The sequence below is a fragment of the Triturus cristatus genome, chromosome 10 (assembly GCF_964204655.1).
Source record: "Triturus cristatus chromosome 10, aTriCri1.1, whole genome shotgun sequence".
NCBI classification, from domain to species: Eukaryota; Metazoa; Chordata; class Amphibia; order Caudata; family Salamandridae; genus Triturus; species Triturus cristatus.
In genome coordinates this window covers 5,706,892-5,728,013 of record NC_140593.1, presented here as the reverse complement: position 1 = coordinate 5,728,013, position 21,122 = coordinate 5,706,892, and the positions used below count along the sequence as shown (strand labels likewise).

General features: G+C 57.5%; 1 protein-coding gene across 2 annotated transcripts in view; it reads right to left on the bottom strand.

Moving 5' to 3' along the window:
* Nucleotides 1-21,122, bottom strand: part of LOC146788707 (NXPE family member 4-like) — a 652,915-nt gene that overhangs the window by 351,436 nt on the left and 280,357 nt on the right. The window lies entirely within an intron of this gene.

The following is a 21,122-nucleotide window of genomic DNA, read 5'->3' as shown; positions in this document are numbered from 1 at the left end:
GCGGTCGACGGATGGAGATGCCGAACGAGCTCCGAAGCACCCCGGTAAGGAGCAACGTCCCAGAGGGTGGCCTATCCCCAGAAAAACTAGCAGACCGGGAAAGGAGCCGCAGCCACGAACTAGAACTGGCCAAGCTAAAGATAGAAGGAGAGCTAAAATTAGCAGAGAAAAAGTTAGCTGTAGAACAATTACGCCTACAAGGGGGACTTGAAGAGAAGAAACGCCAGCGAGAGCACGAAGAAAAAAAGCTGCAACTAGAACATGAGCGCAGCCTAAAAGAGATCGAGCTCAAGGCCAAGAATGAGGAATCCAGACCCCCGGGGAATCAAGGGACCTCTCCCCCGGTGGAACCAAAGGTCCACATTCCCAAGGATGTGGTGAAAGAATATTAAAACAACGACGACATCCAGCAATGGTTCAAGGCCTACGAGGTCCCCATGACCTCCCACCGAGTCCCACAGAATGATTGGGGGGCTGGCTTGTGGGGCCGGTTCCTGAGCGAGGGGAGAGACACCCTGCTAGACCTGCCCTCCACTGTGCTAAATTCGTACAGCCACATGAAGGAGGCCCGGTTAGCGAGTGTTGGACAGGCCACACAGGGGGCTCGCTCCCTCCCCGCACGACAGGGCCCGGGCTCCGGCCCACCCGGCATACCCCCGCGACAAGCACCTGTACCCCGTCTCCCGACGGATCTTCTGCCCTCGGACCACTACTCATCACGGGGCCCAGCCCCACCGGCTTCCCCGGCCGGGTCAAGCCCCCATCTTGGACCCTGCACCACGCGGCCGCGTGGCCTCACCCCGACCCCAACCCCAGGCCTGGCCGGCCCCGACATCCCGGCACCACCATCCGCCCAGGAGGTGAGCGGACCACTTGGCAGGTCAATGGGAGAACGAGGTGTCAAAGGCTCTCCCCCGCCAGGTGCCGATCGCCCCCAGCTCCCCCAGGCACTGGCTCCACCCCCTGCTGGGTGTCTGGACACCTTCATACCGGACCCTCCGACCTCCAAGTGCGAGAGTCCGGACATCAAAGGGGACCAGCCCTATAACTGGGGCAGCTCCGGAGCAGGAGAGCAGTTGTATCCTGGAGTCGAGAGACACCGAGTGAACTCAGCCTTGACGGTCTACTGGCGCTGCCGTAGCCCGCTCTTGTGACCCATCGTTCTGCCTGCTGGCGCTGCCGCGGCCTTCTGCAACCTCCGTCCTCACCGGGACCTGCTGGCGCTGCCGCGGACCGTTGTACCAACCATCTTCACCGGGACCTGCTGGCGCTGCCGCGGACCGTACATCGACCATCTTCCTGGGACCTGCTGGCGCTGCCGCGGCCCGTTGTAACAACCATCTTCACCGGGACCTGCTGGCGCTGCCGCGGACCGTACATCGACCGTCTTCCTGGGACCTGCTGGCGCTGCCGCGGCCCGTTGTCACGACCATCATCACCGGGACCTGCTGGCGCTGCCGCGGCCCGTACCACCTAACCACCAAGCTCGAGGATTGTGAGCTCATCATCTCATCCGAACTACCTGACTGGTAAACAGACTGTCCCGCTACCCCCTTTCCTACCTTGAGAGACTCGAATCGAGGGGACCCCTGAGTCCAGACCTCCTTGTACCATTCAACCGTACCTTAAGAAGTGCTTATAAAGAACACTGAACCTTATCCGTGTGTGGTATCTGTCTGTGGGGGGGAAGTCACTTGTCTGTACGATCGCTGGAGACGGTTCTCCCCGGAGACCTCTCCTCCTGACCCCGGCCGACCCTCCCGGTGCGTCTACCTTTTCTAACATTGGTGGCCAGCGGCGCGATCCGAACCAACGCGTAATCGTACAGAGAGTAACTCACCCCACGACAAAAACACGATGTCGACCAAAGATAGCAGCCCCACCGAGAAATTCCAAATGGAGAAATTAGAAGAATACAACCACCGCGAACTGAGACAATTTTGCATAGAACTTGGCATTGCAACCACCGGCCTAAGTACCAAGGATGATCTAAAGCGCGCCCTTGAGTCATGGGCAGAAACGGGGGTCGCAGGGCCCTCCGAACAAAGCAGCATCACACCAGACCAAAACAGCATCACACCAGAGGGGAACGCCACGGCTCCCGAGGAGCGGGGAACGGGCCTCTCACAAGAGGAGATCCAAGAAAGAGACAGAATCAGATTACACGAGTTGGAGATGGCACGACTCAAGATGGATGGGGAACTCAAGTTAGCTGAACAGAAACTCAACCTCGAGCACATGCGGCTCCGAGATGAACGAGAAGAGAAGCAGAGACAGAGAGAACTGGAGGAGAAGAAAATAACGCTCGAGCACGAGCGCCGACTAGCGGAGATAGAACTGCGAAAACAGAATAAGGAACTGGGGGTGCCTGAGCGACCACACACCCCGGGGCCAATTGAGAAAAAAGTCCATATCCCCAAGGATGTTGTCCGCGAGTATGTCCGAGAAGACGACATACAGCAATGGTTTAAAGCCTATGAGATCGCCATGACCTCCCACCGGATCGACCGGAGTGATTGGGGGGCCGGACTTTGGGGGAGGTTTATCAACGAGGGTCGCGATGCCCTACTGCAGCTCCCAGATCACCAAATGTCGTCCTACGACCACATGAAGGCTGCCCTCCTCACCCGCTACGGCCTCACACCCGAGATGTACCGCCAGAGGTTCAGAGATTGCACCCGGATCCCAGGTACAACTTGGGTAGAATACGTGAACTATTTCAGCCGTGCCTTCGAGGGATGGATCAAGGGGAGTCAGGTCACCACCTACGAACAACTCTTCAACCTTATGGTATGGGAGCACCTGTCAAACAACTGTTTCGTCGAGCTCAGGCAGCACCTCCTCGACAGTAAGCTGACTGACCCCCGGCAGCTCGCCGCCGAAGCTGACCGATGGGAAAGCACCCGAGTGGGCCGGAGGGGGCCACACGACCAGAACAGAAGCAGCCAAGGCCAGCACCGTCCTCGGGGAGGAGGAGGGGGCCAGGGTCGAGGGAGAGACGCCTTGCCAGCAACACCCGTGGCCAGCACCCCGCCTCCGGCCGGCCGGGGCAACCCCCCGTTGCGGCCCGGGTTCCGAGCCAACGTCACGTGCCACCGGTGCCAGCGACTAGGCCACTACGCCAATGACCCGAGCTGCCCGCTAAACCAAACACCCAAGCCCCGCCAGGTAGCGGCCGCCGCCCTGGGGGAAGAGCGATTATCGGAGGAACCCGAAGAGTATGAGCCGGCCCAGCAAGGGTGGGAACCGGCCGCCATGGTCCTAGCGTGCTTAGGGGGAAGAGACATGGTCCCGCGGGCTCCCCTACCCGCCAACACCAGGAAATACGGTCAATGGGTGACCATTAATGGGCAGAGGGCCGAGGCCCTGCGTGACACCGGCGCCAGTGTGACGGCCGTCCGCTGTCACCTGGTGAAGCCCGAGCAGATCCTGCCGAACCTTCTCTGCCCCGTCCGCTCGGCAGATAACTCTGAGAGTATGTGTAAAATGGCCTGCGTCCCATTCAAATGGGGAGGGGTCTCCGGCCTGCTGAAAGTGGCGGTCCGGGACGATGCCCCCGTGGACTGCCTCCTGGGGAATGATCTCGAGAGTTCCCCGTGGGCCACCGTCGAGAGAAGAGAGCACCTGGGGATGCTGGGCCTCCCGGACTGGGCCTGCATAACCACCCGGTCCATGGCCGCCCGTGCCCCCCCCCGATCAGAAGAACCCGAATGGCCAGCACCTCCGCCCCCGGTCGCCCCAGTAGAGGGCAACGGCGAGGCCGGCCTCCCGGACCCGACGACCGAAGAGGACGCGCAACCCCAGGACCTTCCGGATCTGGCTCAGTGGCGTCAAGAAGGGGGGCCCACCCAAGAACAGTTCCGCCAGGAACAAAAGACCTGTCCCTCCCTCGAGGGACTCCGCCAACAAGCCAGCGCCCAAAACGCAGCGGACGCCACCGGAACTCACTGGGTCTACTGGGATAACGACCTGCTCTACAGCGAGCAAAGAATCGCCGAGCTTGGGGCTGGTAGAGTTCTGGTGGTACCGCTACGCTTCAGAGACTTTCTGCTCAACTTAGCCCACGATGTCCCCCTGGCTGGACACCTGGGCCAGGACAAAACGTACAGTCGCCTAGTGACCCACTTTTTCTGGCCAAAAATGAGGAATGACGTCCTGAACCACTGCCGATCTTGCCCCACATGCCAAGCCAGCGGGAAGAGTGGTCGGAAGCTGAAAGCCCCTCTGCAACCCTTCCCTGTGGTCACCACCCCGTTCGAGAGGGTGGGGATAGACATTGTGGGGCCTCTGGACCCCCGCACGGCACAAGGACACAGGTTCATCTTAGTGCTAGTGGACCATGCCACCCGCTACCCCGAGGCGGTGCCCCTACGGACCGTGACAGCTCCGGTGGTTGGCCGGGCCCTAATGGGGATCTTCTCCCGGGTAGGCTTCCCCCGAGAAGTCGTCAGCGACCGAGGCACAAATTTCATATCCAAATACATGAAGTCCCTCTGGCAACAATGCGGGGTCACATACAGATTCACGACCCCCTATCACCCCCAAGGGAACGGACTAGTGGAGCGTTTTAACCGCACTCTCAAGGGGATGATTGGGGGATTAGAAGAGCCCCTCCGTCGCCAGTGGGATGTACTACTCCCGTGCCTCCTCTTCGCCTACCGGGAAGTTCCCCAGAAGTCCCTCGGGTTTAGCCCTTTCGAACTCCTGTACGGGCACCCTGTGCGAGGGCCCCTCAGCCTAGTCAAGGAAGGTTGGGAGCTGGCCCCTCTAACAACCCCTCCAGACGTCTTCAAATACATCCTGGCCCTACGAAACCAGACCCGGCGCTTCAGGGAGATGGCCAAGGCGAACCTCGAGGCCAGCCAGGAGGACATGAAGAGGTGGTATGATCACAACGCCTCCTCCGTTGAATTCGAGCCTGGTCAGCAGGTATGGGTGATGTCCCCCACCGAACCATGTGCCTTGCAAGATAAGTGGACGGGGCCTTTCAAAGTGGTCGAGCGCAAAAGCCCCGTCACTTACCTCATCGACATGGGAACCTCCCGGAACCCCCTTCGGGTCCTCCACACCAACCGACTCAAACCACACTTTGTGCGCTCAGAACTCAGCCTCCTGATGGCTACGGACAGTGGGGCAGAGGAAGACTCCGAACCCCTCCCGGATCTTCTGAAGACTCAGGAGAATGACGGCTCCGTGGACGGGGTCCGGCTCTCTGACGCCCTCACTTCGGAACAACGCCAGGACTGCCGGACCCTCCTGCTGCAGTTCGCTGCCCTGTTCTCCCTCACCCCCGGGGTCACCCCTTGGTGTTTGCACGACGTAGACACCGGGGACAGTCCCCCTGTCCGACACCGGGCCTACCGCGTACCAGATCGGGTACGGGCCTGCATACAAGAGGAAGTGGCCAAGATGCTCACGATCGGGGTCATCGAGCCCTCGGACAGTCCCTGGGCCAGTCCGGTTGTATTGGTTCCCAAAGCCGCTGCCCCCGGCACCGCACCTGAACTGAGATTCTGCGTCGACTACCGGGGCTTGAACGCTGTCACCCGGACCGATGCTCATCCGATCCCCCGAGCAGACGAGCTGATCGACCGGCTGGGGGCCGCCCGCTACCTCAGTATCTTCGACCTAACAGCGGGCTACTGGCAGATCGGCCTCACACCCAGGGCTCAGGAACGGTCAGCCTTCTCTACCCCCGATGGCCACTATCAATTCAAGGTCATGCCCTTTGGCATGAAGAATGCCCCCGCCACGTTTCAACGCCTTGTGAACCAGGTCTTGGCGGGGCTCGAAGAGTTCAGCGCTGCCTACCTGGACGATATCGCTGTATACAGCCGCCACTGGTCCGACCACCTCCGTCACCTCCAAGAGGTCCTACAGGCCCTCCAGCGGGCCGGCCTCACCATTAAGGCCGGCAAGTGCCAAATTGGCCAAGGGTCTGTGACCTACCTTGGGCACCAAGTGGGGAGCGGGCTGGTGGCCCCCCTACAACTTAAGATTGCGGCCATCCAGTCCTGGCAGCCCCCTGTCACCCAGACCGAGGTCCGAGCCTTCTTGGGGCTCACCGGCTACTACCGGCGGTTCGTGAAGGACTACGGCAGCATCGTGGGGCCCCTCACGGGTCTCACATCTAAAAACCAACCGAAGAGGATTAACTGGACTCCTGATTGTCAAGCGGCCTTCGAGAAGCTGAAGGCCGCCCTGTGCACCGCCCCTGTGCTCCAGGCCCCCGATTACAGTCGGGAATTTGTGGTGCAGACCGATGCCTCCGACCACGGCATCGGGGCCGTCCTCTCTCAGTTGAACCCCGAAGGTCATGACCAGCCGGTGGCCTTCATCAGTCGACGTCTCCTGGCCCGAGAACAGCGTTGGAGCACCATCGAGAGGGAGGCATTTGCAGTAGTATGGGCTCTCAAAAAGCTCCAACCCTATCTCTTCGGTACCCACTTCCGGGTACAAACCGACCATCGACCCCTGCAATGGCTGATGCAGATGCGGGGGGAGAACCCAAAACTCTTGCGCTGGTCCATTTCCCTGCAGGGAATGGACTTCACCGTGGAGCACCGCCCAGGCCAAGACCACGCCAACGCGGATGGCCTGTCCCGCTTTTTCCGCCTCGACGAAGAGAGTCCCCAAGGAGATGGGTGACTCTCCCCGCCTTCAGCTGGGGGGGACGCATGTTGGACAGGCCACACAGGGGGCTCGCTCCCTCCCCGCACGACAGGGCCCGGGCTCCGGCCCACCCGGCATACCCCCGCGACAAGCACCTGTACCCCGTCTCCCGACGGATCTTCTGCCCTCGGACCACTACTCATCACGGGGCCCAGCCCCACCGGCTTCCCCGGCCGGGTCAAGCCCCCATCTTGGACCCTGCACCACGCGGCCGCGTGGCCTCACCCCGACCCCAACCCCAGGCCTGGCCGGCCCCGACATCCCGGCACCACCATCCGCCCAGGAGGTGAGCGGACCACTTGGCAGGTCAATGGGAGAACGAGGTGTCAAAGGCTCTCCCCCGCCAGGTGCCGATCGCCCCCAGCTCCCCCAGGCACTGGCTCCACCCCCTGCTGGGTGTCTGGACACCTTCATACCGGACCCTCCGACCTCCAAGTGCGAGAGTCCGGACATCAAAGGGGACCAGCCCTATAACTGGGGCAGCTCCGGAGCAGGAGAGCAGTTGTATCCTGGAGTCGAGAGACACCGAGTGAACTCAGCCTTGACGGTCTACTGGCGCTGCCGTAGCCCGCTCTTGTGACCCATCGTTCTGCCTGCTGGCGCTGCCGCGGCCTTCTGCAACCTCCGTCCTCACCGGGACCTGCTGGCGCTGCCGCGGACCGTTGTACCAACCATCTTCACCGGGACCTGCTGGCGCTGCCGCGGACCGTACATCGACCATCTTCCTGGGACCTGCTGGCGCTGCCGCGGCCCGTTGTAACAACCATCTTCACCGGGACCTGCTGGCGCTGCCGCGGACCGTACATCGACCGTCTTCCTGGGACCTGCTGGCGCTGCCGCGGCCCGTTGTCACGACCATCATCACCGGGACCTGCTGGCGCTGCCGCGGCCCGTACCACCTAACCACCAAGCTCGAGGATTGTGAGCTCATCATCTCATCCGAACTACCTGACTGGTAAACAGACTGTCCCGCTACCCCCTTTCCTACCTTGAGAGACTCGAATCGAGGGGACCCCTGAGTCCAGACCTCCTTGTACCATTCAACCGTACCTTAAGAAGTGCTTATAAAGAACACTGAACCTTATCCGTGTGTGGTATCTGTCTGTGGGGGGGAAGTCACTTGTCTGTACGATCGCTGGAGACGGTTCTCCCCGGAGACCTCTCCTCCTGACCCCGGCCGACCCTCCCGGTCCGTCTACCTTTTCTAACAGCGAGATATGGACTCACCCCCGAAATGTACCGGCAAAGGTTCCGAGACTGCAAAAAGATACCCGGTACTACATGGGTGGAGTACGTGAACTTTTACAGCCAAGCCTTAGACGGGTCAATCAAGGGCAGCAAGGTCTCCACCTTTGAGGAGCTGTTCGACCTGATCGCATGGGAACACTTGTCCGCAAATTGCTTTGTAGAGTTACGCCAGCACCTCCTCGACAGCAAGCTCACAGATCCGCGGAAACTGGCTGTTGAAGCTGACCGCTGGGTGAACACCCGGGCCCCCCGGGGCCCCGTGGGAGACTACGGCTGCCACAGTCAGGGACCTCCCCGCCAGAGGGGTGGGGGAAACCAGGGAAGACAGAGGGAATTCCATGCAGGCCCCCAGCATAGTCCCCCCAGAAACCAACCCCCGCACTTTCCAGCACCACCTCCAGCCAGCACGGGGCCCCCGGGGAGGCAGGGACCCCGAGACAAGATCACATGTTACCGTTGCCAACAGACTGGTAACTACGCCAGTGACCCCCAATGTCCCAGGTACCAACGGGCCGCAGCGACCGCTCCCCCGGCCCGACAGATGGTCACCGTGGCCCTAGGGGAGGAGATAGAGGACACCGAGGAGTGGGAGCCTGCCGCCATGGCCCTGGTCTCCCTAGGAGACCGAGAAATGGTTCCCGGAACTGCCTTACCCGCCAACACCAAGAAATACCGACAGCAGGTGACGGTCAACGGGCACCGCGTCGAGGCCCTCCGCGACACCAGGGCGAGTGTCACCGTGGTCCACTGCCACCTGGTAGCCGAAGACCAGATACTTCCCGACATCTTCTGTCCAGTTATATCCTCGGACAATTCCGAGAGCCTCTGCCGGATGGCCCTGGTACCCTTCGAATGGGGGGGAGTAACCGGTAAATTGAGAGTGGCTGTCCGAACCTCCCAGCCCGTAGACTGCCTCCTGGGCAACGACCTCGAGAGCTCCCTGTGGGGACAGGTGGAACGAAGGGCCCACCTAGGAATGATGGGCCTACCCGAATGGGTGTGCGCCACCACGCGCTCCATGTCAGCCCGATCGCCTCCCCTCGAGGGAGGTGAGGCCCAAACCCTGAACCCAGCCGCCGTCCGATGACCTCCTCCCGGAAGGGGAGCCCATCCCCGACAATGGGCCAGTGGTTCAGAACCCCGAGCAAATAACGGAACTAGGTGACCTGCCCGAATTGGAGCAATGGCGCTCCGAGGGGGGCCCCTCCCGGGAAGAGTTCTGCAGAGAACAAGCGGCCTGCCCTTCCCTCATCGGAATCCGGCAGCAGGCCGAAGCCCAGGCGGCGGGCGACAAGTCTGGAACCCATTGGGTGTATTGGGAAAACGACCTCCTGTACAGTGAGCAGAAGTCTGCCGAGCTAGGATCAGCCCGGGTACTGGTGGTACCCCTGCGCTTCCGAGACTTCCTCCTGGGCCTAGCCCACGATGTACCCCTGGCGGGACACTTGGGCCAAGACAAAACCTATCATCGCTTAGTCACCCACTTCTATTGGCCCAAGATGCGAGCTAATGTCGAAGCCCACTGTAAATCATGTTCCACGTGCCAGGCCAGTGGAAAAAGTGGCGGAAAGCGCAAAGCGCCACTACAATCCTTCCCCGTCGTTAGTACCCCCTTTGAGCGGGTAGGGATAGACATCGTGGGACCCCTGGACCCAAGGACTGCCCAAGGCCACCGGTTCATCCTCGTACTGGTGGACCATGCCACCCGCTACCCCAAGGCCATTTCCCTCCGAACCGTGACGGTCCCCATGGTGGGACGGGCCTTGATGGGGATATTCTCCCGCGTGGGGTTCCCTCGCGAGGTCGTGAGTGATCGCGGAACTAACTTTATCTCGAAGTACATGAAGTCCTTATGGCAGAAATGCGGGGTACCGTACAAATTCACCACCCCGTACCATCCCCAAGGCAATGGTCTAGTGGAACGGTTTAACCGGACCCTGAAGGGGATGATCATGGGCCTCGAAGAGCCCCTCCGTCGCAGGTGGGACGTTCTCCTCCCCTGCCTCCTGTTCGCATACTGGGAAGTTCCCCAAAAATTCCTGGGATTCAGCCCATTCGAATTGCTCTATGGGCACCCCGTCCGGGGACCCCTGAGCCTGGTCAAGGAGGGCTGGGAGACCGCCCCCCGAGGGCTCCCCCAAGATGTATTCCGATACATCTTGGCGCTCCGCAACCAGACTCGGAAATTCCGAGAGCTCGCCGAAGCAAACCTCGAGACTAGCCAGGAGGAGATGAAGCGTTGGTATGACCAGAATGCCACTCTGGTCGAGTTCCAGCCAGGCCAACAGGTCTGGGTGATGGCCCCGGTGAAACCATGCGCTCTCCAAGACAAATGGACTGGACCCTTCAAGGTCGTAGAGCGAAAGAGTCAAGTCACTTATTTAGTTGACGTCCAGTCCCCTCGGAACCCCCTCCGGGTCCTCCACGTGAACTGCCTCAAGCCTCACTTCGTGAGGACGGAGCTGAGTTTGTTCCTGGCCACCGACGATGGGGCCGAGGAGGACACCGAGCCCCTCCCGGACCTCCTGTGCGCGAAATAGAAGGATGGCTCTATAGACGGAGTGAGACTTTCCTCCTCTCTCACCCCCCAACAATACAACGATTGCCGCCAGCTATTGGGGCAATTCCCAGACTTCTTCTCCCTCACCCCCAGGGTCACCGACTGGTGTGTCCACGATGTGGATACCAGAGACAGCCCGCCCGTACGGCACAGAGCCTACCGCATCCCTGACAGGGTCCGGACCTGCATCCAGGCCGAGGTAGCCAAGATGCTAGCCCTAGGGGTGGTCGAACCCTCTGACAGTCCATGGGCTAGCCCCGTGGTACTGATTCCGAAAGCAGCGGCCCCGGGGTCGCCCCCGAACTGAGGTTCTGTGTGGACTACCGGGGGCTCAACGCGGTCACCCGAGCCGACGCTCACCCTATCCCCCGCGCCGACGAGCTCATTGACCGCTTGGGGGCTGCTCACTACCTCAGCACCTTCGACTTGACCTGCGGATACTGGCAAATTGCGCTCACCGAGGAAGCCAAGGAGCGGTCCGCCTTCTCCACCCCAGATGGGCACTATCACTTCCGAGTCATGCCCTTTGGAATGAAAAATGCCCCGGCCACCTTCCAGCGGCTGGTCAACAGGGTCCTGGCCGGGCTGGAAGAGTTCAGTGCTGCGTACCTAGACGACATTGCGGTATTCAGCTCCCAATGGGCCGAACACCTCCAGCACCTCCGACAGGTACTGATGGCCCTGCGCCAAGCGGGCCTAACCGTCAAGGCCAGCAAATGTCAAATTGGACAAGGTTCCGTGGTTTACCTGGGACACCAGGTCGGGAGCGGGCAGGTAGCCCCCCTCCAGCCCAAGATTGACGCCATCTTGGCCTGGGAGCCCCTGGCGACGCAGACCGAAGTCCGGGCCTTCTTAAGCCTCACCGGCTACTACCGAAGATTCATTAAAAACTATGGCAGCATAGTAGGCCCCCTCACAGAGCTAACCTCCAAGAAACAGCCGAAGAGAGTACAATGGACCTCCCCTTGCCAAGAGGCATTCGACTCCCTAAAAACCGCGATGTGTACAGCCCCCGTGCTCCAAGCCCCCGATTACTCCAAGGAGTTTGTAGTCCAGACGGACGCTGCGGAGCACGGGATCGGGGCCGTCCCCTCACAGTTCAACGAGCAGGGCCTAGACCAGCCTGTAGCCTTCATCAGCCGAAGGCTTCTACCCCGGGAACGACAGTGGAGCACCATTGAGAGAGAGGCCTTCGCAGTAGTCTGGGCACTAAGGAAACTAGGGCCATACTTGTTCGGAACCCACTTCCGAGTACAAACAGATCACCGACCCTTACGGTGGCTGATGCAAATGAGAGGAGATAACCCCAAACTGCTGCGATGGTCGATCTCCCTCCAGGGGATGGACTTCACCGTAGAGCATCGCCCAGGTACTGACCACGCCAACGCTGACGGCCTGTCCCGATTCTTCCGCTTTAGCGAAGAGAACCCCGAAGAGGATGGGTAGTTCTCCCCGACTTTCAGCTGGGGGGGACGCGTGCGGGGCCCGGCCTCGTGCGTAGGCCTCCTTGACCACTAGCCCCCAGACCCAACACATTCACCACCCCTGGTCCCGGGTTATAGCTGCCCATCCGTCCCACCCCGTAGCCACCGAAGAACCCTGGCCACCCTGTCCCGATGGCCGGCCCGGGGCCCCAGCAAAACCTAGACCATGAACGCGCCATGCCCGGCCAAGGGAGAGGAAACCCCCCCCAAGCAAGACAGGGAGGAGTAGTCTCTGTCACACCTCTGCCCTCATCTCAACAGAGGGTTTCGATCGCCCTCCGGACCCCCAGGGAGCTGGCTCCCCGCATGCTGGGCATCTGGAGACCCTCCCAGGCCAACCTGAAAGGATCAAAGAGCCGAGCGGCAGAAAATCCCAACACCGCCCCCAGAAGCCAAGGACCCCTCTCTGTGTGGACGCCGGACGTCAAAGAGAATGAGGCGTATAACAGGGGGTGCTGAGGGGACTGGGGTAGAGAAGACCTGGAACTAAGAGACCCCTGCGGACCTGGTCGCGGCTCGACGAACCTGCAAAGAAGGACACTACCTCATCCTTGGAAACCATCTGAGCCCTGCTGACGTCGTCGCGGCTCCCGAGAACACCACGAACCCCGGGGCCTGCTGAGAGACTCGCGGCTCCCCCTGACCTGAAGATCATCGGAGCCTGCTGAGAGACTCGCGGCTCCTCTTGACTCTAAGACCATCGGAACCCGCTGAGAGACTCGCGGTTCCCCCTCCAACTCTAAGACCAGCTGAGCCTGCCGAGTGAATCGCGGCTCCCCTAAGATCTCCCGATTGACAGTTCCTTCCTACCGGAGCCCTGCGGACGCGGTCGCGGCTCGAGAATACCCTGGTCCGGCTGGACTCAAGCCTGTACCGTGTCCCCCGGCTCGAGGATTGAGAGCTGTGCGAAGGATACTCGGCATTGACTCTGAACCTAGAACTGTCCCGCTACCCCAATCCCCTTTGTCAAGAACTTACCAAGCTTGTTGTATTGACCGAAGACTACCTTGCGATCATAAAGATCCAAAGAATCTTAGATAAAGATCTCCATTTACTGAACCCTACTGTGTGGTGTCCCTTTGTCAAGTAGTGCCAGCTCAGCGAGTGCGATCCTAAAATACGAGTCCCTTTCCGAGAGGGGCCTCCCTGCCGGTGCTCGGTGTTGGACTTGGCACTTTTTGCAGGGTCATCCCTAAATTTTTTGCCTTCCTCCTGTATTTTTTCTGACCTCTTGTTGGCTGTTTTATGACTCTGGGCACCTTACCACTGCTGATCAGTGCTAAGGCGCATATGCTCTCCCTATGGTAAAATGTTGATGTTCATTGGTTTCCATGTTTGGCTTATTTGGTTTACTATCAGCCCCTAGTAAAGTGCACCAGGAGTGCCAGGGCTTGTAAATACAAATGCTGCTGGTGGGCTTGCAGCACTGGTTGTGCCACCCACAGAAGCGGCCTGGTAAAAATGTGTCTAAGGTCTGCCATTGCAGAACCTGCGTGCAGTCTGGTACTGTCATGCTGACTGCGCAAGTGCACTTACTTGCCAGTCCCTAAACCTTCCCTTAACTACATATTAGTCACCTCTATGGTAGGCCCAAGGGTAGGGTGCATTGTAGGCATAAGGTAGGACATGCCGTGATGTGTATGGCATGTCCTAATAGTGAATTACAGCCATTTCCGTTTTTTACTATTGAAAGGCTACCTGCTCTCCATAGGCCAGAATGGGCTGCTGGAATTATTACACTCTATAATCCCAGAGGACTCAGAGAGCATGGTAGAAAGTCAAGTTTAGTATGCCTGAACTCAGAATAATAAAATACTTCTTTTAGTAAAGTTTATTTTAATATCCTGTGTTTGTAAATACTACTTTTAGAAAGTTAGTATTTACTTGCCTAGCCATTTCAGTCCGCCTCTGCTGTGTGTGTGTGCTGCCTAGTTTCAGTGAGGGGCAGGGCTGGGGAATTCCAGGAGACAGGCTGGCTGCCAGGTGGTGGGTAGAGAGATTACACCAGGATGGGTGGGAGGAGTACACCTTGACTCTGAATAGACCTGTGCTCTGCCACCACAATGCTGGCTCCGCCCCCTGTGGAGCGGCTGATGTCTCTGCCCTGCTGCTGAAAGGAAAGAGCAGAGTCACCATAACAAAGTGCTCCAGAACTGGACTGAGCCAGGCACAGGCCCCCTGGCGACAAAGAACAAAAGAAACTGGGTATAAAAGATGGAGCCATGCTCCTAAGAAATCAGATCCTGTTTGCGCCAAGACGAACCTCTGCCTGAAGGAGAAGGACCTGGAGAAGCTGAAGTAGGAGTACTGTCTCTCTGCCTAAGAGACTGGCCTGCAGTGGGTGCCTGTCTGCTGGAAGGAGAGGAAAAGACTACAGAAAAAGACTTTGATTCAACTTGCACTTTTAAACAATCTCCAAGGGCTTGCTTGTGAACTTGCCCCCTGATCAGCGCCCCAGGAACAGTGGGCGCTACCTTTCCCAAAGAAGAGGAGAAGTGCCTGGAAGCGATTCTGTGAAGCTGACTCCCAGAGAACCTGTGTGCCTCTACCCCTTTCCCAGCACTGCGACATCTGCCACCTGGGGCTACCACGAGCACCGCAAGGACCTGTCTGGTCCCAGCACCGCAAGTACCTGCCCCTCCGAGCCGTAGCTCGCACCGCAAGGAAAGGACCCTGAGTGTCTGCGCACCGAGTCTTGGCGACCCCGCGCCGCCGAGATCACCGCAAGGACCTGCGATCTACTGGTGATCTACAGAGAAGCCGTCGGCGCTGCAACGCGCTAAGGATTGCCCCGGAGCTGCCTTCCCCTCCTCTGCCTTCTATCGTGTGGCTGAGACCGTCTGCGTGGGTGCCACGAAACACCACCGCCCTCTGACCTTGAGGGACGACACCGCGACGTGATACCCCTCCCCGTGGAAACCCGAGGCTGCCGTGACCATCCCCGTGAAGGAAAGAAGATATTTGGGACAATCGCGCTAAAAGTACGACCCGTACTTGCCTACGTACGAGCCGTACCTGCTTGAGAACTATTGGGAGCTGTGCGCGTAAATACGGTCCGTACTTGCCTTTGTACGGACCGTCCTGGCCTCTAAAAATTCTTTGCTTTGAGTCGTACTGGCATTTGCAATCATTGAAACCAGCCGTGGTTCGAACCGTACTTGCCTCTAAAGTACTTTGTTTGAGCCGTACCTGCCTTTTTGAATACTAGTGCCTGGGGCCGTAGTTCGACCCGTACTGATCGTATCTGCATTGAAAGGAGCTTGTGTCTGGCGCCGTAGTTCCAACCGTCCTGGCCTCTAAAATTCTTTGCTTCGAGTCGTACTGGCATTTGCAATCATTGAAACCAGCCGTGGTTCGAACCGTACTTGCCTCTAAAGTACTTTGTTTGAGCCGTACCTGCCTTTTTGAATACTAGTGCCTGGGGCCGTAGTTCGACCCGTACTGATCGTATCTGCATTGAAAGGAGCTTGTGTCTGGCGCCGTAGTTCCAACCGTCCTGGCCTCTAAAATTCTTTGCTTCGAGTCGTACTGGCATTTGCAATCATTGAAACCAGCCGTGGTTCGAACCGTACTTGCCTCTAAAGTACTTTGTTTGACTCATACCCGTGCTGCCGTCTGTGTACGGCACGTCTCTGCCACGGTCTGAACCATACCGCATTAAAAAGCATTGCCGGCGCTCACGCGGGAAGCGTGAGGAACGGCAAGCGTACTCGTGCTCACGCGAGAAGCGTGAGAAACTGCAAGACACCTCTAAAAACTTGTACAAAGCATAACAAAGGCGCTACGAAGCACGCAGAACCCCCAAAAATCTTATTTTGATCAGAACTGTGCCCTTTTTAATAACTGTGGACTACATTTTGAGCATTTAAAAGAGTAACTGGATTAGTACTTACAAGAGAACTGTATTTTATCAACCTGCCTACAAAGAAAGCTTTTATATATAAAGACTTCTATTTTTGATAAATACAGCCTTGTGTCTTTGTGTGGTGGGGTGGTGATTATTGTTTGGGACAACTTGAACGCTTAACCTAATGCCCTCTGGAAATCTAGCCTGACTGCTCGCGCCAGGTTACCTAGAGGGTGAGCAGGGGTTATTTTTAAAGAGGTGATCCTACGCCCTGACTTAGAGGAAAGGGTCCCTGCTTGTCGCAAGTGCATACCTGCGCCAACCAGAGACCCCGGATTCTAACATTGGTGGCAGCGGTGAGGATCTAAGGATTTGCATTTGTGGTGTCTGCGCCGTTATTACTAGCCATTGCACAGTGAGGACAGTCCAGTAGCTTGAGCCACAGACTTTTAATTTTTGCTTGCCAAGAAAGAAGATCCCTTGTGTTTGGAGTCATGCCGGGCCCAAACAGTGTAGAGAAAACGACCCCTGAAACCTCTGAAGTAGGAGAGATTGAATGGGATGAGTCAAAACTGGACAGCTACACAAAAAACGAACTCAAACACTTCTGCAAGAAGCTCAAGGTTACACATATAGGATGCAGGATCAAAGCAGATCTCTACAAGGCACTGAAAGCCTGGATTGAATCAAGGGGTGCAACTGAGGAAGTTGTACCAGTGGCACCAGCGGAGAGCGTTCATAGTTTTGGCAGAGGTCTGTAGCCAGAAGAGCTGGCAGACAGACAGGCCACCAGGGATCATGAAATGAAATTGGCAGAGCTGAAATTAAATGGCCAATTGGAGCTAGAAAGCAAGAAGCTGGCTCTGGAAGAAAAGAAAATGCAAATGGAGCATGACTTGAGAATGAGGAAGCTTAACTTAGAGATCAAGAGGCTTGAGACCATGAGTGTCACAGCCCAGCAACAAGAAATGTGTGTAGCTCAGAGATTGAGCTTTGCTGAGTGGGAGGAGGAATCCAGCTCAGATGGTGGCAGCAATATTGAATCTTTTAGTGCTGAGAGAGTAGTACACATACCCAGAGATGTGGCGCCTGACTTGAAGGAGGGGGTTAACATACACCAGGAGGTTCAAGGACATGAGGTAGCTCCAGTAGTGCACAGTGTCCCTGAGAGGAATAGGTTATCTGGTGCAGGGGTTCATGGTCCTAGTGGTGGGAGGGACACTCTACTGACTCTAGATGAGAGGTGCAGGGAGAGGGGTTCCCCCAAAATTGAAGTCCTGGTATGTGAGTGTGAAGACCGCCCAGAAGAGTGTGGGTTGTGTGACAGAGACAGTCAGATACTGTCTTGCCAGTCTCAGGAGAGTGGTGTGGCGTACGTGTGCGACGCACTGGATGGTGCGGTGAAGGATAGTTTGGTTAAACCTGCTAGGGGGCTGTGTGATCCAATTGTGGGAGAGCATATTGTAAGTCCCTGTTTTCCAGAGCTATGCCAACACCTGTTGGAGAGGGAGTTCTCTGACCGCAGAGAGCCCACATTGGAGGCAGACCTTTTGGTGGATTCCAGAGGGTCTGGAGAGGCATTGGGGAGTGACCCCGTGGGGAGTGGCTCAGGTATCTTCCAACCCAGAGTGGTGGAAGTGGTGCAGAGTAGCCCAACTAGGTCCCATGGTAGTGAGAGGGGTGTAGGGCCTCACGTCCTGTCTTTAAGGGGAAGGAGTGAGAATGGGTTATGTCCCGGTAGTGCCCAACCTCAGTCTCAGAGCTTGGATGGTTCTTTAAGGGAACACCAGGTGGGGAGCCTAGTCTGTCCTGAGGGGCTGCCCGTTGTGCGGGATCCCCTAGTGTCTGGTGAACGGGGAGTGTCTGTAGGCAAGCCTCCCTCAGTTCTGGTGTCTGGCAGTACCGCTCCAGTTGGGAGGGTGCAGAAGTCCAGAGTGAGGGGTGAGAGGGGGAAAGAGTCCCCAGTGGAAGAACCAGTGGGTCAGGGGCCAGCCAGAAGGGCTGCGTCACCAGTGAATGACCATGGTGACACCACTTCTGTCCTGGGGGATCTTCATGCACTGTCAGATGGACAGGGGTCGGGAGATCAGCGCCAGGCAGACTGTCACACGACACATGAGTTATGTGTCACCCTCAGGGGGGGCATGCGTGCTCCCCGGGAAGTCCTGGTGCGCCAGGCGAGCGTTCAACCGCATGGGTTGGAACCAGGGTTGGGAAGCCAGGTTCAGGTGTTATCTGACCTGGAGGGTGGGACAACTGTAATCAGTGTCCTGACCCAGGTTGCTTCTAGGGGTACCACTCCAGTTGGGAGTGTGCAGTACTCTGGAAGGGGGTGCAGAGGGAGGGAGTCCTCGCCTCTGACCCCGGTGCAGCCTAAGGGTTTAGACCCTAGGCTGGAGAGCCAGGTTCAGGTGTTGTCTGACCTGGAGGGAGGGACATCTGTAATCAGTGTCCCTACCAGTCTGTCTTCTTGGTGTACCACTCCAGGTGGGAGGGTACAACCATCTGGAAGGGGGTGCAGAGGGAGGGGGTCCTCGCCTCTGACCCCGGCTCAACTGAAGGGTTTAGACCCTAGGTTGGAGGGCCAGGTTCAGGGTGTCCCCCCTGAATTGGACGCCCAGTTGCAGGATAGAACCCCTGAACTTGTGGGCGAATTGCGCAGGACACCTGCCCCAGGTGCCCTGGCAATTCTGGAAGGAGGTACCACTCCAAGTGGGAGGGTACAGAGCCCCAAGGAGGAGGACCGGGTGTGGGAGAGGTCACCCCAGTCTTTGGTCCAGCCGCCGGATACAGGCCTGGGGCTGGTGGGTCAGTGCCAGGATGTCATACCTGACCTGACAGGAGGGAGAATGGACAAAGGGTGCCAAGCACCTGGGGCTACTGCCCCCCGCTCCCTTGCGCCCCAGAGGTTTGAGAGCCCTGAAAGGCATACGGCCTGGGTCTCATCCCTGACTACTGTCAGTGGCCACTGTAGCATTTTGCTGTCTGTCTATTGGGACACACCTGTGGGCCAGTTAAGGTTAGGTGCTGCACAGGTGGTGTCCACAGGTGAGGAGAAGGGTTCCCCATGGATTGGCTTAGTGGGCCCTGAGAGTATGGAAAGAGGGAATCCAATAGGTTCAGATTGGTGTAGAACTGGAGTCTGTCCCTGCAGTTGCGGGCCAGGTCCTTGTTCTATCGCCCCAAGCAGGGAAGACCATCATGGTGGTGATTGGTCTGCCCTGCGTTTTGGCTGGAAGGGGGTTGTGTTGGACTTGGCCCTTTTTGCAGGGTCATCCCTAAACTTTTTGCCTTCCTCCTGTATTTTTTCTGACCTGTTGTTGGCTGTTTTATGACTCTGGGCACCTTACCACTGCTGATCAGTGCTAAGGCGCATATGCTCTCCCTATGGTAAAATGTTGATGTTCATTGGTTTACATGTTTGGCTTATTTGGTTTACTATCAGCCCCTAGTAAAGTTCACCAGGAGTGCCAGGGCTTGTAAATACAAATGCTGCTGGTGGGCCTGCAGCACTGGTTGTGCCACCCACAGAAGCGGGCTGGTAAAAATGTGTCTAAGGTCTGCCATTGCAGAACCTGCGTGCAGTCTGGTACTGTCATGCTGACTGCGCAAGTGCACTTACTTGCCAGTCCCTAAACCTTGCCTTAACTACATATTAGTCACCTCTATGGTAGGCCCAAAGGCAGGGTGCATTGTAGGCATAAGGTAGGACATGCCCTGATGTGTATGGCATGTCCTAATAGTGAATTACAGCCATTTTCGTTTTTCACTATTGAAAGGCTACCTGCTCTCCATAGGCCAGAATGGGCTGCTGGAATTACTACACTCTATAATCCCAGCGGACTCAGAGAGCATGGTAGAAAGTCAAGTTTAGTATGCCTAAACTCAGAATAATAAAATACTTCTTTTAGTAAATTTTATTTTAATATCCTGTGTTTGTAAATACTACTTTTAGAAAGTTAGTATTTACTTGCCTAGCCATTTCAGTCTGCCTCTGCTGTGTGTGTGTGTGCTGCCTAGTTTCAGTGAAGGGCAGGGCTGGGTAATTCCAGGAGACAGGCTGGCTGCCAGGTGGTGGGTAGAGAGATTACACCAGGATGGGTGGGAGGAGTACACCTTGACTCTGAATAGACCTGTGCTCTGCCACCACAATTCCGGCTCCGCCCCCTGGGGAGCGGCTGATGTCTCTGCCCTGTGCACTGAAAGGAAAGAGCAGAGTCACCACAACAAAGTGCTCCAAAACCGGACTGAGCCAGGCACAGGCCCCCTGGCGACAAAGAACAAAAGAAACTGTGTATAAAAGAAGGAGCCCTGCTCCTAAGAAATCAGATCCTGTTTGTGCCAAGACGAACCTCTGCCTGAAGGAGAAGGACCTGTAGAAGCTGAAGGAGGAGTACTGTCTCTCTGCCTAAGAGACTGGCCTGCAGTGGGTGCCTGTCTGCTGGAAGGAGAGGAAAAGACTACAGAAAAAGACTTTGATTCAACTTGCGCTTTTAAACAATCTCCAAGGGCTTGCTTGTGAACTTGCCCCCTGATCAGCGCCCCAGGAACAGTGGGCGCTACCTTTCCCAAAGAAGAGGAGAAGTGCCTGGAAGCGATTCTGTGAAGCTGACTCCCAGAGAACCTGTGTGCCTCTACCCCATTCCCAGCACCGCGACATCTGCCACCTGGGGCTACCACGAGCACCGCAAGGACGTGACTGGTCCCAGCACCGCAAGTACCTGCCCCTCCGAGCCGTAGCTCGCACCGCAAGGAAAGGACCCTGAGTGTCTGCGCACCGAGTCTTGGCGACCCCGCGCCGCCGAGATCACCGCAAGGACCTGCGATCTACTGGTGATCTACAGAGAAGCCGTCGGCGCTGCAACGCGCTAAGGATTGCCCCGGAGCTGCCTTCCCCTCCTCTGCCTTCTATCGTGTGGCTGAGACCGTCTGCGTGGGTGCCACGAAACACCACCACCCTCTGACCTTGAGGGACGACACCGCGACGTGGGACCCGTCCCCGTGGAAACCCTGAAGAACTAGGATTTGAATCCCAGCGGCGCAGGGGACACACCCTCAGTCTTCGGGTTCACCTGTCTTAGAGTACAGAGACACGGGATTCTTCTGGTGACATCAAAGATCATATTTATTAGCTGCAGCCAGTAACAGAGATCCTAGAAGTACAACACGGTGCATGTTCTCAGGAGGCTGCTCAACATAATAGAGCGGAGCGTCGTCTTTTATGCCAAAAACCACATTCCTGGCTAGCATCCATTACTCACAAACTTGACCAATCAGAGGATGATATTTACAGAGGCATCACATAACGACA